Source organism: Giraffa tippelskirchi, chromosome 8, assembly GCF_054371585.1.
Source record: "Giraffa tippelskirchi isolate mGirTip1 chromosome 8, T2T-mGirTip1v1.2.pri, whole genome shotgun sequence".
In the NCBI taxonomy this organism is placed as follows: Eukaryota; Metazoa; Chordata; class Mammalia; order Artiodactyla; family Giraffidae; genus Giraffa; species Giraffa tippelskirchi.
In genome coordinates, this window is record NC_137282.1 from 74029849 (window position 1) to 74044453 (window position 14605).

Genomic DNA, 14605 nt, shown 5'->3' on the forward strand with positions numbered 1-14605 from the left:
ACTGAGCCCTGGAGACAGGAAACGGGCAGGCGGGTGGTGTGATGGGGGCGGGGTTCTTGGGTGATGAGACTGAGCAGATGGGAGCAACTCAGAGTGGAGTCCACACTCCCAAGCCTGGCAGGGCAGAGCCCCTGCCTCCAGGTTTGACCTCTGGTGTGAATACCAAAAAACTGGCAATTCCTATCTGTCCAGCTGTGTATGTCACGGGTGGTAATGTATTTATATACTCTTCTTACATATAACCTTGTTCACACTTTCTGCCTCCTTATTTTTATTTCAATTGCTTGCTTTTATTTTATCCTGAATGAAAAGCTTCTTCACACTACTGGTATGTATTGTCCCCAAAAGGGGGCAGTGTGGTTGAGGTTTAAGGCGATGGGATCATGTCGATGGTGGGACTAGAGCTGGAAGTTGACCCTTAATGCTTTGCCTCACTTCCTTAATATTTTATCACAATTTCCTACCTTTTATTAATATTTTTTGTGGTTTAACTTAAATCTACGCTGAAAAATCTGAGATGGCTCAGAATAAACCAGAGTTGGGATATTCTGGACACAAAATGAAGAACATGTTTTACATCTGTGTTGATATTTTTTGGTTAGTGGTGATGGAGAAGAGGATGAGATGGTTGGATGGCATCCCTGACTCAATGGACATGAATCTGAGTAGACTCCAGGAGATAGTGAAGGGCGGGGAAGCCTGACGTGCTGCAGTTGATGGGGTTGCAAAGAGTCGGACAGGACTGAGCCACTGAACAATAGCAACAATCTTTTTCTTACCCTTAACACTAATTACTGTGTAAAAAAAGAAAACGAAAAACCAGGGTGAAATCCTCAATCGCTTTAGAACTTAAACTAAAGTCAGGTTGTCTTGCCAGGACTGGGACAGGGTGTGGCAAGTGAAGCTGTTAAATCGGATCCAGAATTTAGGGGTGCACCAATAAATTCTGTAATCCAGATAAATACTTCATGTGGTATTTTAAAAACTGAAAAGTAATGCAAAATACATGATGAACGAGATACTAAGATTTTAAGTCAAGAAAGGATCAGATAAATGGATTTAGACACATGAATCTACACTTACCAATTCATGCAATTTTGCTGTTAATTTCCAGGAATGCAATGAAGTACTTAGTACAGTGAGTTCTGCAGACCCTGGGGACATAAAAGAGTTTTTATGTTTAATAACTCTGAGAGTGGAGCATTTGTGACTTCAATTTATTGGCTGTGAACATTTTTGTAACATAAAATGAACTCCAACTTACAGAGTATGAACTATCAATTGTGTTGATGATTAAATTTCTCAAGAAAAAATATTATAGTTAGGTTTTAGTAGTGCCTGGGAAATCTCGTTACTGCTAAACTGCAACTGTCTTGTTTTCCCAGAAGGGTAACAGGCTCCCAGAGAGGAGATCACACACTGTTTGCAAGATTGCCATCTATAGAGACCTGGGGATTGTAAGGAATAGCAGTCTTATCAGCATCTTCCCCAGATATACATGTGGGGGGTGTGTGTGAGGTGGGGAGGGGGAGAGAGAGAGACACCAAGGAGGAGGAAGAGGGGAAGAAGGAAGCAAAGAAAAATAAGTAGGTAAAAGGTAGACAAAGAGGTGGAGATTTTAGCACATGTAAGAGAACATCGAGTAGAACTAGAACATCTCCTTTTCGTACTTCAGGAGCAAGTGTCCTACCTTTCAGCTAACAGTCACTGTGGGAGGAAAATGTTAAAAATATAGGAAATTAACTGGGTTTAGTGAAGAGGGCAATTCCAGCTGTCAGACAGACAGGTGTACCTGACTTTGAGAGAAACCGTGGCGGACTGTCTCTCCCAAACACGCAGAGCACAGCATTACAGCTGCCCACGAGCTCTGACTCTGAGTGTCCGGGGTGAGGAGTATGGACAGGACCTTGGATGCTCAATTTAGAAAATAATTCTTGGCATGCCAGTGCATAGTGGCAAGCTACCTCATAAAATTGGAATTTTAATGCCATTGTTATTTGAGAGAAGGATCAGCTGAGAGAAAGGAGGTCCAGTTTTGACTAATATTCCTACGGAGAGAGGCCAGGTAATTCAGAAGTGCTGGACCATTTTTAGTCCCATTAGTATTTAAATGATTTGATTAGAAATGATAAAATTCTTCACTGGAGCTTCAGAGTAATAATTGAGTAAAACTGCTTTGCATTATTGGGAGAAGGCAATGGCACCCCACTCCGGTACTCTTGCCTGGAAAATCCCATGGATGGAGGAGCCTGGTGGGCTGCAGTCCATGGGGTCGCTACGAGTCGGACACGACTGAGCGATTTCATTTTCACTTTTCACTTTCATGCATTGGAGAAGGAAATGGCAACCCACTCCAGTGTTCTTGCCTGGAGAATCCCAGGGACGGAGGAGCCTGGTGGGCTGCTGTCTATGGGGTCACACAGAGTCGGACACGACTGAAGCGACTTAGCAGCAGCTTTGCATTATTAGAATGGACCAGGTTAAGAAATTAATGAGCACGATGTCGGAACAATGTGGGCTTCTGAGGTGAAGGCCAGGCTTTCCTGAGGAAGATGGAGGAGCCGGCTCATATAGTCCTGCGTATGAGTATGTTCCCCGCCTCCCCCAGAGATCCTTGAAGACAAGAGTTTAAGTACAGTCAGTGTGGAATATTCAGAATGAAATTGCTTTTCAGAGCACCTAGTACTAACAACCTGATTTACCTTTCTCTTTGTATTGTAAAAAGAGAATTGTAATAGAGGGGGCCACCCCTCAATTTTATTCAAGTAAAAACTGCTTCATATTACGAGGGTCACTGCAGAGTTATTCCATGTGAAATTGCATAGGCTCCCCTCACAGTTAGCCAGGCTGGTCTCTTCCTCTGCTTCTCACCTGTCACATCAGTTTTAGTTGACACTTGAGAGGTTGCCTGTCACCCCCAGGAGAGTGTGGTCACTCTGAGGACGGGAGACATTTCCTCTTGATGTCTAATACCTCAGCATCTTTACCTGTACTCTAAAATAAATGAACAAGTGGATTAAGTAACTCATCTTCTTGGAAGTATCTCTCCTTTGCCACTGCATTTTACATGAAGAAAATAAGCTGTGTTTTGAAGATTTATAATAGTGCTTTTTTCTTTTTTTTTGTAAATCTATATTAAAGCATGGACGTGGGCACAATTGGGGCTTCCCAGATGGTGCTAGTGATAAAGAACCTGCCTGCCGATGCAGGAGATCTGGATTTGATCCCTGGGTCAGGAAGATCCCCTGGAGGAGGGCATGGCAAGCCACTCCAGTATTCTTACCTGGAGTATCCCATGGACAAAGGAGCCTGGTGGGCTATAGTCCATAGTGTTGCAAAGAACGGAAACAACTGAAGCAACTTAGCACGCATGCACAGTTTGTCAGTGTAATTAACCAGGACCAGCTCCTGGAAGCCCTAGAATTCAGAGGTAGGATCCTGGGATGAGGTTGTGGGATGGAAAGAGAATAAAAGTTCCATTAGTGTCAAATACCTAATACATTTACTTCACACTTTTATTTATCGATAGATGTGGTACAGCTAGTGGAAACTTAACAAATAGTATATGCTATGAAATTTTAATGTAGCTTTCATTGCAGTAGATAAAAATGAAATTAGCAATAAGAAGAGAAGGGGAAGACAAAGGATGAGATGGTTGGATGGCATCACCGACACAATGGATATGAATTTGGGTAAACTCTAGGAGTTGGTGATGGACAGGGAAGCCTGGTGTACTGCAGTCCATGGGGTCACACATGACTGAGTGACTGAACTGAAGCAATAAGAAATATCATTTTGACTCTTTCAAAGACTATGAGGGTGTATTTCAAGATCTTAAGCATTATGTGAGGTACTGGGTGACAGTCAAAACTGAATGACACCCACACACCATGCAGATCGATCACTGAGCCAGTTTTAGCTGAAATTGGGGATTTCATTAGCTCTCTTTCCAGAGTGTCTTTCAGTAAGAGAAAGATATTTATTTATGTTTCATTCCTCATACTGTACCTGTTAATAATGAGTCAGTATCTCCAGAAATAACTTGAGCTAGAAGCAGAAAAAAAGAGCCTGATAATTTCAATCATGAGTAGACCATACGAGTTGTTTTCAATCTACATATAACTAACTAATCTCTGGTATTGGCACATGTGCCCATGTGTCCTGGATTTGCGTCAGGTAGCTAAGGTAGGTTCTCCCTTCTGTGTCCCTGCTCTGCAGAGTTACTGACACTGCCCTTCTGATATGGAGTCTCCTGTGGTCCTGAGGACAGCGTTGCTAGGCAGCAGAAACCTCCTCTCCATCCTTTCCAGGAGTGAGCCACACTGGCACACCTCTGTCCACATCTGGGCACCAGGCAGATGTCTGGAAGTGAGTCGTTCTCTTGAGAACATTTGCCGCTAGGATTTAGGGGGAAGTCAGTTTAAATCAGGACATGTAAAATAAGCTCTAATAACCTTGAAGGTATAAATATAGTTTTGTGAAACACACAGCTTGACAGAATTGCATAGTCAGGCTGGAGAGAGTTAAATATAGACGAGTAGAATATCACTGATGTTAGTGGAACAAGGCATTTCAGCTGGAAACGGGAGATGATAGGTTTTGAAATGTGGTCCTTGTGGAAAAGCCTACGGAAGAGTTCAGGTAGCTCTCGGACAGAGAGCAGGTTTAAGAGAATAGAAACATGCTTTTAATTAACGTGGTGACTAAAAATACAGAATGTTTCTTTTGTGGGCTTTTTCTTTTTCAATTATGTATGTCTATTTAAGTTCTCTTTCTATCTTTCGGTAATCCAGTATGATAATTTTATGCCACACAGTTTTAGAAATCCTGGCACATCAGAGAAGAAAAGGTGTTGGCTAAAATATTTCATGTGACGTGAAAGCAAAGATAGAAAATTGGTATAGATAAAAGCATTTAGGAATTTGATTATTAAAATGTGTATCTTAGGAGAAAAGAACTGGTGTTTCTGGCTTCTGTCTGTTTAACACAGATTAGAATCATTAAATTAAGGTTCATAGGAAGATATTTATTTTTAACTTGCAGAAATGTCTAAGGCAAATAAAGTATAAATGAACCTTTTTAAGGACTTCTCTGGTGCTTCAGTGGTTAAGGATCTACCTTCCAAAGCAGTGCATGTGGGTTTGATCCCTGGTCAGGAACTGAGATTCAACATGCTAATGGGCAGCTAAGTCTGCACACTGCAACTAAGACCTGAAACAGTCAAATAAATAAATACATAAATAAAATGGTTAAAAATTAACTTTTATATTCCCTGTTTTCAGAATTGTCTCATTGTTTTGCTGGGTTCAATTGTGTTCTTCCCATAAAATGTGTTGGAATCTTAATCCCTCCTCCCTCCGAATGTGATCTTACAGGACCTCTATAGGATCTTTACAGAGATTATCAGGAGAAAAATGAGGTCTTTGGGTGGATCCTAAATCAGTATGACTGATGTCCTTATAAAAAGGAAGAGTTTGAACCCAGACACGCACACCAGGGAAATGGTGTGAGGAGAAGAGGAGACACCGCATGCAGCCGGGAGTGATGCTGCTGGGATCCCGAGCTGGGGGCTGAGGGAGCACAAGGAAGCCAGGAGGTCACCACACTGGCGCTTATGTCCAGAAATAGCACCTTCCCAGAAACAGGGTCATGAACCAAGCAGTCTGTGGGGGATTCTCTATAATAGTTGGAGACCATCCCCAGTTTGAAGAAGCAGACTGGGGAGAACGTAGTTGGGTGGGGGTGGCCTCCATACCATTTGGGTGGCTACCTGGTTCTTGAGGAAATGAAAACAGCTGTACTGGTCTCCCAAGTGGAGCCTTTCCAAGAACAGAAGTGAAGCTCTAGAAGCAGTTCAGTCTTCCCCTGTTCCTGCCTTCTGACAGGACATTGTAAAATCTAGACTTGGGGAACAAAAGTCCTGGTCGGTGGAGCTTGCATGCTTTCCCTGGGCCTTCTGAACAAACCCTGTCAGAGAGAGGTCTGACCTGGTCTTCTGCAGCATCCAAGAGACTTCTCAGAAGGACATAAAAAGGGAAGGCTATTTTGGAAACTGGGCCTATGACACATGTTAAAGGTCTCTTTCATAGATACTAGTTAAAAGCTGGAGACATCTGAGCGGGTAACTGTAACGTATTCAATGCCAGAAGCAAAATTTGGATCCAGTTTGTTCTTTGATAGACTAATAGGTATTAGTCTCATGGCTAATAATATAAAATGCAAGCTGTAAGATCTCATCACACATGCACGTATTTTGCTAGCGGGCAAGCACACAGAGGCATTCCTCAGGCCCCTTCTTGTGGCTCATGGCAGTTCTAAGTCACATCTCCTCTCTAGTGCCCGTCACACTTGTGAGAAACCTGCTACCACATCCCAGCCATGGATTCAGTTACCTGACACGACCAAACAGCCTCCTGACCCCCCATGGGCCTCCTGTCCCCACGCTCAGCCTCCGGCTGTAACCTGGTCACTTCTCAGGTGTCTGCACCTTATTTACTCCAGCACTTGTGTTGTTCTTTGGTTGTGCGCACATCATACTGCCTTTTAGGTTAAATTCATCCAAAGTGTGTTACAGTCAAGGTCTCTGAATTGGGTAATGGCTTTCTTGTGGGATCCTGGGGGTCCCAGCATGGATCTGCCTTTCCTCTGTGTATGAAGCGGGAACCGAGTGAGGTCAGCCTTTTGGGAAGTTAGCCTTGCTGGGATGCTGCTGCTGCTGTTGCTGCTAAGTTGCTTCAGTCATGTCCGACTCTGTGCGACCCCATAGACGGCAGCCCACCAGGCTCCCCTGTCCCTGGGATTCTCCAGGCAAGAACACTGGAGCAGGTTGCCATTTCCTTCTCCAATGTGTCCAAGTGAAAAGTGAAAGTGAAGTCGCTCAGTCGTGTCCGACTCTTAGCGACCCCATGGACTGCAGCCCGCCAGGCTCCTCCATCCATGGGATTTTCCAGGCAAGAGTACTGGAGTGGGTTGCCAATGCCTTCTCCTTGCTGGGATGAAGGTTCCACAAAACACTCAGTTTTTTCCAGTATTTAGTAATGAAAGATGTTAGCATGTTGATAGTACTACATCTTTGGCTTAATATAAATTGAGGATGTTCTTGAGTTTGTATTAATTATGGAAACTAGTTCTGGGTCTTTGTCAAAGAAGAATACAAGGTGAATGTGTTTGAATGTTCATTCTTTCCCAAGAGTACATGAGTGTGCACTCGGTCGCTAAGTTCTGTCTGACTCTTTGTGATCCTGTAGACTGTGGTCCGCCAGGCTTCTCTGTCATGGGATTTCCCAGGCAAGAATATTGGAGTGGGTTGCTATTTTCTTCTCCATCTTTCCTGAGTAGCTGTTGTTAAAAAGTGGTCCTAAGGGGCCATCTGGATGAGGATGATTTTTTTTTTTTTAGTTCTCTCAGTTTATTGCTACCAACCCATCTCCCTCCACCCTCATGCATTCATGCTCAGTCATGTTACCCCATGGACTGCAGCCCACCAGGCTCCTCTGTCCATGGACTTTTCCAGGCAAGAATACTGGAGTAGGTTGCCATTTCCTTCTCCATGGATGAGGATGATTAAGTGGATACTGTAAAGTCCTGAGATGATAAAGTGGATTTTGATAGCATCAAAGCTGGTGGCTATGGTGGCCTCAGGAAATTGAGATGCTTCTGGCCACAGCTGTGTCCTTCCCCAGCCTAGCAGACTCTGAATCTGCCTATCCCAGTCCTGGCCTAGACACTGGAGCAGGCTGTTTGGATACCAGCTTTTATGTCATTGTTTTTCAAACAATTGTGTGTGGATGGCAATCAGCATTTTGAAAACAGAGGAGAGTAAATAACAGCGTGGTTACTGAAATGGCGTGTCTAATACTCCAGAGGCAATGTGAAACTCACATTTCCTGGAGGCCTGCCCCTTGCCCTGGGCGTGCTCCGAGCCCCTGCCTGTGGCCGAGGCCATGTCCTGCTCAGCGCTTCTGTCTGGAGCACACGCAGCCTGAGTGTTTCTTTCATGGGATGGACCTGGGGAAGGCTAATCCATTCCAGTCCTGGAAGATGGTAAGCTAAATTCTGCCGGATCAGGAGGATTACAGAAACTCACAGCAAGCCCGCTTTCTCACAAACGTTTCTGCTCATCCCCTACAGGTCCATCCGCAGCAGGCCTTTCTCCGTCCATTCCCTGTGGGGTCAGTTAAGTCCCTTGACGCTCCAAGGTTCTCTTCTCCTGGGGTCCTGCCATCCACTGCAGCCACTTCCCCCTTGCCAGCACTGGGCTCCTGGTACACTTACGCAGTCTATGACTCAGCAGAGCAGCCATGTTTGCTTGACCATAGCCAGCAAAGCCTCCAGTTCTGATTCCTTTTGTAAATTAACATTTAAAATATCAGTAACTATTAATAGGGGCCAGAAGATTTAATGTGAATCACTGGTGGTCCTGAGGGGTAAAACCACAGAAATACACGGTTAATTTCCAGCCTCGTGGAATGACAAGGCATTTTTTTCTTGACCACAACAACTACAGAATTTAAAGCAACTGAATAACTTAGAATAGCACGTTTGAATATAAAACATGTGATGGAAATTCTTATTCTCCATCATATTTCACAATCTCACAATTATTTTTCAACAGAAGAGAGATCCTTAACCTCCTAAATAATTTCTAAATATGTTTGGATCAAGGGTGAGGTTTTGTCTTTGTCAAATATTGGCAGTCAGTGAAGAATAATTTTTTGCATAGACCCTGACTTTTGACTTCTTTGATTTTTCAAAATTAAAAAAATAATGTGGAAAATGTAGAACCAGAGCCTTTTTCTCCAGATGGCCCAAAAATCTCCAGATGATTTTTTTGTTAACTGAGCCAATTAAATATTTCTGTGAGATCATGTGATCCGGTCATCGCTGGAGAGCTCAGCTGCATGTGGTGTTATCCATGACTGGCTTCACGAGGTTGGAGGAGCCGACACGTCCAGTCTGAACAGAGGGACCCTGGGGTGCTGCAGCTCAAGGTGAAGGTGGGCACAGAGCCCGCTTCCTGCTGAGGGGGGGGTGGCAGGGCTTTGGCTGGCATGGCTTTGCAGTATCTGAGAGGGGTGGGGGGCCTGTAGGAAAGAGTCACACTGTAGGCAGTGTGATCTGAGAGTGTGTATGTAAGAATCACTAGTGTCGATTAAATCCATAAGTGGTCTAGAAGTTGGAGCATTAGGAACCATTGAGCATTTTTCTATGTCATATTTAAAACCGAACTATGTAAAAAAGTACCACTTCCGCTGGAACCAGTACACACTTTGCAGGCAGTGTACCTAGTCCCTTGACTTTGGTTTTTCCATATGGATATATCAGTTGAAAGATAACCTAATCTAATGTGTTCAGTTTCCTGAGGTAAATCCCATAAGGCAAGACTGGTTTTAATGTAAAGCGGTGGTTTAGAACATGGGCTTTAACCTCCAGGGCAGTACAGCATTTGAGTGCTTTTCATAGGCTGCGTGGAGTCTGATGGCATAATCTATTGAAAGGATAGTTAATTTTGCTTACTTAATAAAATGTGCAGTCTGGTTGCAGTCTGGTTTGACTGAGATAATGTATCAGAAATGGCCGGGAGAGACTCACAGAGGTTCCTCTGGGAACCTCACAGAGGTCGTCACGGCCCTCAGGCTCACCCTTCCCCCTCCTCCCTCTCACCAGCTTAGAGGAACAGGAAAATGCATTGGCTTTTTTCACTCATTTTAAAAAGGAAGATCCAGGTTTAAAAATAAATATTTTCAAATGGAACATATTCTTCTTTGTATTCATTTATTTCTTTTGTAATCCTGTAAGACTGAAACAGAATATGAAACAGTAAATAGAATGTTATTACGGTAGATTTTTCTTGGCTTTACATTATGTTCGGACACAGCCACCATCCATATATACAGACTGTGGTGATACTAAGAAACTGTTTTGGAGAGACAGAATTTTTCTCAGAAGTACTATTTTAAACATGGGGGTCAGTCACTAATGTACAAATACAGTGTTTTCTACACATCATTTATACTGTATGATTTTTGTCCTTTAGAAAACATATTTTCTTCTTTTCGGTAATACTTGTCATAATCTGGATTTGTCTCTTTCATTGAATATGAAGGGTTTATATATATATATAAATATAATAAATATATATAAATATATATTATATATATCATATTATATAATATATATGATATATATAATATAATATGTATATAATATAATAATACATTATATATTATTATATATTATATTGTCATTATATATTATATATAATATGATATATAATATATATATCATTTATTGTATAAAATATATATCATATTATATATAATATATATTATATAGATGATATATATATTATACATAATATATATGATATATGTATATTATATATATACATATCATATATATTTAATTATAACATATATATTATATATAATTATATATAATAATACAATATATGATTATATTATATAAAAAATATATAAACATATATAATATATATAACATATATATTATATATATCACATATATTTATATATATAATTAATCTATAATATATGTAATATATTATATATAAATATATATGATATATAATATACATTAATATAATAATATTATATATAATATACATATATTATATATACTATATAATGTATTAATATAAATATATGTAAATATATAATATACATATAATATATAATATACATATATGTATTATATATCATATATATTTATATATGATATATAGTACATATAATAAACATATATTATATAATATATATAAACATATATAATATATATATAAATGTATATTATTATATTAATGTATATATGTGTATATTATATATACATATATGTATATATGTATATGTATATATATGTGTGTATATGTATATATGTATATATTTATATATATAATTATATATGTATATATATTATACATATATACATATATGTATAATTATATGTATAATATATGTATATGATATATATTATATGTATCATATATATTTATATATATAATATGTATATATGTATATATGTGTATATATGTGTATATATGTGTATATATATGTATATGTGTATATATGTATACATGTATATATATGTATAGCATATATATGTATATATGTTTAATATACATATATATAATACATATATACATATATGTATAATTATATGTGTAATATATGTATATTATATATATTGTATATATCATATATATTTATATATATAATATATAATCATAAATATATATTAAATATATAATATATAATATATAACACATAATATATGTAATATATAATATATTTATGATTATGTAATTATTATAATTATATAATTATATTATATACATTATATATGTATTATATATTATATAATTATAATATATTGTATATATATTATATATACTGTATATATTATAGTATATTATACTATATTATATTTTATATATATTATATGTATATTATAGTATATATATTATTATATTATAATATATAATATATATATTATATATTTTATATATAATATATTATAATATATTGTATATGTATTATATATATACACTATATGTATTATAGTATATTATACTATATTATATTATATATGCAATATATATTATATATAGTATATATATTATACACACATATAATATATAATATTTAATATATATATAATATATATAATATATGTATATGTTATATGTATTAATATATATAATGTGTATGTTATATATGTAATTAATATATATTTTATATTAATATATATTGTATATACTGTATATAGTATATGTATATTAATATATAATATATAATATACATAATATATAATATATACATAATATATAATATAATATATATAATATATGTAATTATATATTATATATAATACATATATAATATATAATTACATATATTATATATAATATATATTATATATACATTATATATGTCATATATGTGTTATTTATATAGATTAGTATAGTATATATATTATATATGTTATATATGATATATATGATATTATATATAATTATTATATAGTTATAATTATAGTTATATATATGTATAATTATAATTGTATTATATATTATATAATATAATTGTATTATATAATATATATTATAATATTAATAATATAATATATAATAATATAATATTATTACATATATATATAATCCAACGCATCTTCTTAATATATATTAAGAAAATGCGTTGGATTATCCTAGTTACTTTCCTGTGACTTTGCCTTGGAGACCTAGACAGTGCTGTGACAGTGAATTTCAGGACTAGATGTGAACACTGCATTCTTAGTGGGACGGCCATTCTGGTTCCTTCCAGCCCGGTGAGCACACGTTGGAAAGCACCTTCAAGAGAGTCCACTGCTGGAGAAGACGTGGGTGCAGCAGAACAAATCCATGGCCGAGGGCATGAAGAAAGGACTCAGTGCTGTGGGTGGTTTCCCAGTCTTCCTAATTTGTGAAGGGGATGCAGTGCTGAGGAGGAGACTGGGAGTCCACCAGGGCTTTTGAGGTGGCAGTGCTCCCGTGGCAGAGCAGGGTGCTGCGGCCCCGTGGACCTGGGTCCCAGCCATCTCCCAGGATGCAGAGTCTCTGATGAGTTGCCCATCTGGCCTCAGGTTCTGCTATCGTGTGTACGTGTGCAGTGAAGGCAGCAGTGCCGCTCCGTGGGCTGTTGATGATGAGTCCGTGGCGGGTGGTCCCTTAGCCCCCACGCAGCCCAGAGGCTGCTCTTATTAATAGTAGCCACCCCATCCTCCCCAGCCTTGCACAGATGCCGTGCGCTCGCTCATCCTGATGGGCACAGTCAACCACAGCAAGGGATGCTTTTTCCCTGTCATTATGCTCATCTTTTCAGTCCAGTGCAATTGCTTTTAAAAAGGTCTTTCTGAGCTCCTGCCCTGTGATGGAAGACACAGGAATGACCAACTGAAGCCCTTGACCCTTAGAGAACACGCACTCCAGTGAGGAGGCAGAAGACTGGGTCGGCTGAGCTAACTGTTGTGCAAACTGCTATTGTACCTGTGCACCAAGTGCTTAAACATCGGGCTTCCCTGGTGGCTCAGTGGTTAAGGACCTGCCTTGCCATGCAGGGGACACCAGTTCTGTCCGTGGGCTGGGAAGATCCCTCATGCCGCAGGACAGCTAAGCCCATGCACCACCACAACTGAGTCTATGCTCTACTCTAGAGCCAGTGAGCCGCAACTACAGAGCCCACACTCCACAACTCCTGCCCCCGTGCACCTTTGAGCCTGTGCTCCACAGCAAGAGAAGCCACCGTGGGGAGAAGCCCACACACTTCAGTGAAGGGTAGCCCCCGCTCAGTGCAGCTAGAGAAAAGCCTGCACAGCAGTGAAGACCCAGCACACCTAAAAATGAATAAAAAATCTTTAGAGAAAAAATATTATGACATAACATTGTGCATAATCCCAATATTATCAAACTCAGTACATTCAACATCAACACTAACGTTACTTTAATTAATTTTATTTAACATTAATATTAGCAAACATTGATCCTACAAAATATGAAACTCATAAAACGTCTCCTTGTGCTAATAATGGTCATTGAAGTGTAGCATCTTACTTGGCTTTGTGATTAAGTCTCTTCAAACTTTCACCCACACACCACCCTGTCTGTTCTTGTCTTTCCATAAGCTGTGGTTTCTAAACACACTGGGCAGTTTTGTCATAATTTTCACACAACTGCATTGCTATCTGATTATTTCCTCATTAAGTTCTGGTTGAATACTTTGGAAATGAAATCAGACAGGTAATGTTTGGTCTCCTTCCCAGTGTGTCTTATCAGGAGGTCAGTTTGTCCTTCTGGATGGTTCTGTGTGCTCTCCAGATTTGTCTATTGAAAGATGCTTTTTCCATTTGTAGTTAATAATTATTCTATCCTGTGATGTGTTGATATTATGCAAATAGTCCATTCTCTTGAAAGCACTTTTCACTAAATGATTTTAGCATCAGTTGACAATCCCTGAAAGAATCAGTTACAGTGGTGGTTGCAAACTGGTGATCTTTCTAATGATTTTACTCCCTGTGTATTTATTTGCTGGCATTCTTTCTGTATAGGTTGTTTTCCCCTATTTCCTCCTCCCTCTCTGGCTTTCTGTAGTGGATATTGCTGTGGACTTAACAGAGACTTATTTAGTCTAGACCAGAGTTCGCTCATTTTTGGTCAAAAGACTTGATACATTCTGTCAACCTTGTCCCTTCCTGGCTTACCTGCAGTGCCCATCTGTAACCCTTTATGACCTGTGGTGATGCCTTAGAAAGAGCGTGGCTGTGGAGTCCTGGAGGACCGCACAGAGTTGCAAATTGCTAGCCCCAGTATAATTTTGAGGGAAAGCTAATTTAGTTGTTGTTGTTTTAAGTGAAGTCCTTACTGTGTGCTGAGCTCTGGGGGAACTTAAAAATGGAGGAGGAGGGGAGAGAAGAGAGGCCAAACAGAAAAGCAAAGAGAGGGAAAGCAAGCCTGTCCTCTGGGGCCTTGGAGGGCAGAGGAAGGCAAGCGTTCACAGTGTTGTCTGTGTGCCCGACAGCATCTGTTGGCAAGAGCCCTTCTGGCTGGGGGCAGCAGGGA

General features: G+C 39.0%; 1 long non-coding RNA gene across 1 annotated transcript in view; it reads left to right on the forward strand.

The window, feature by feature from the left end:
- Positions 1 to 14605, forward strand: part of LOC145516293 (uncharacterized) — a 48513-nt gene that overhangs the window by 582 nt on the left and 33326 nt on the right. The gene's annotated exons all lie outside the window — the stretch shown is intronic.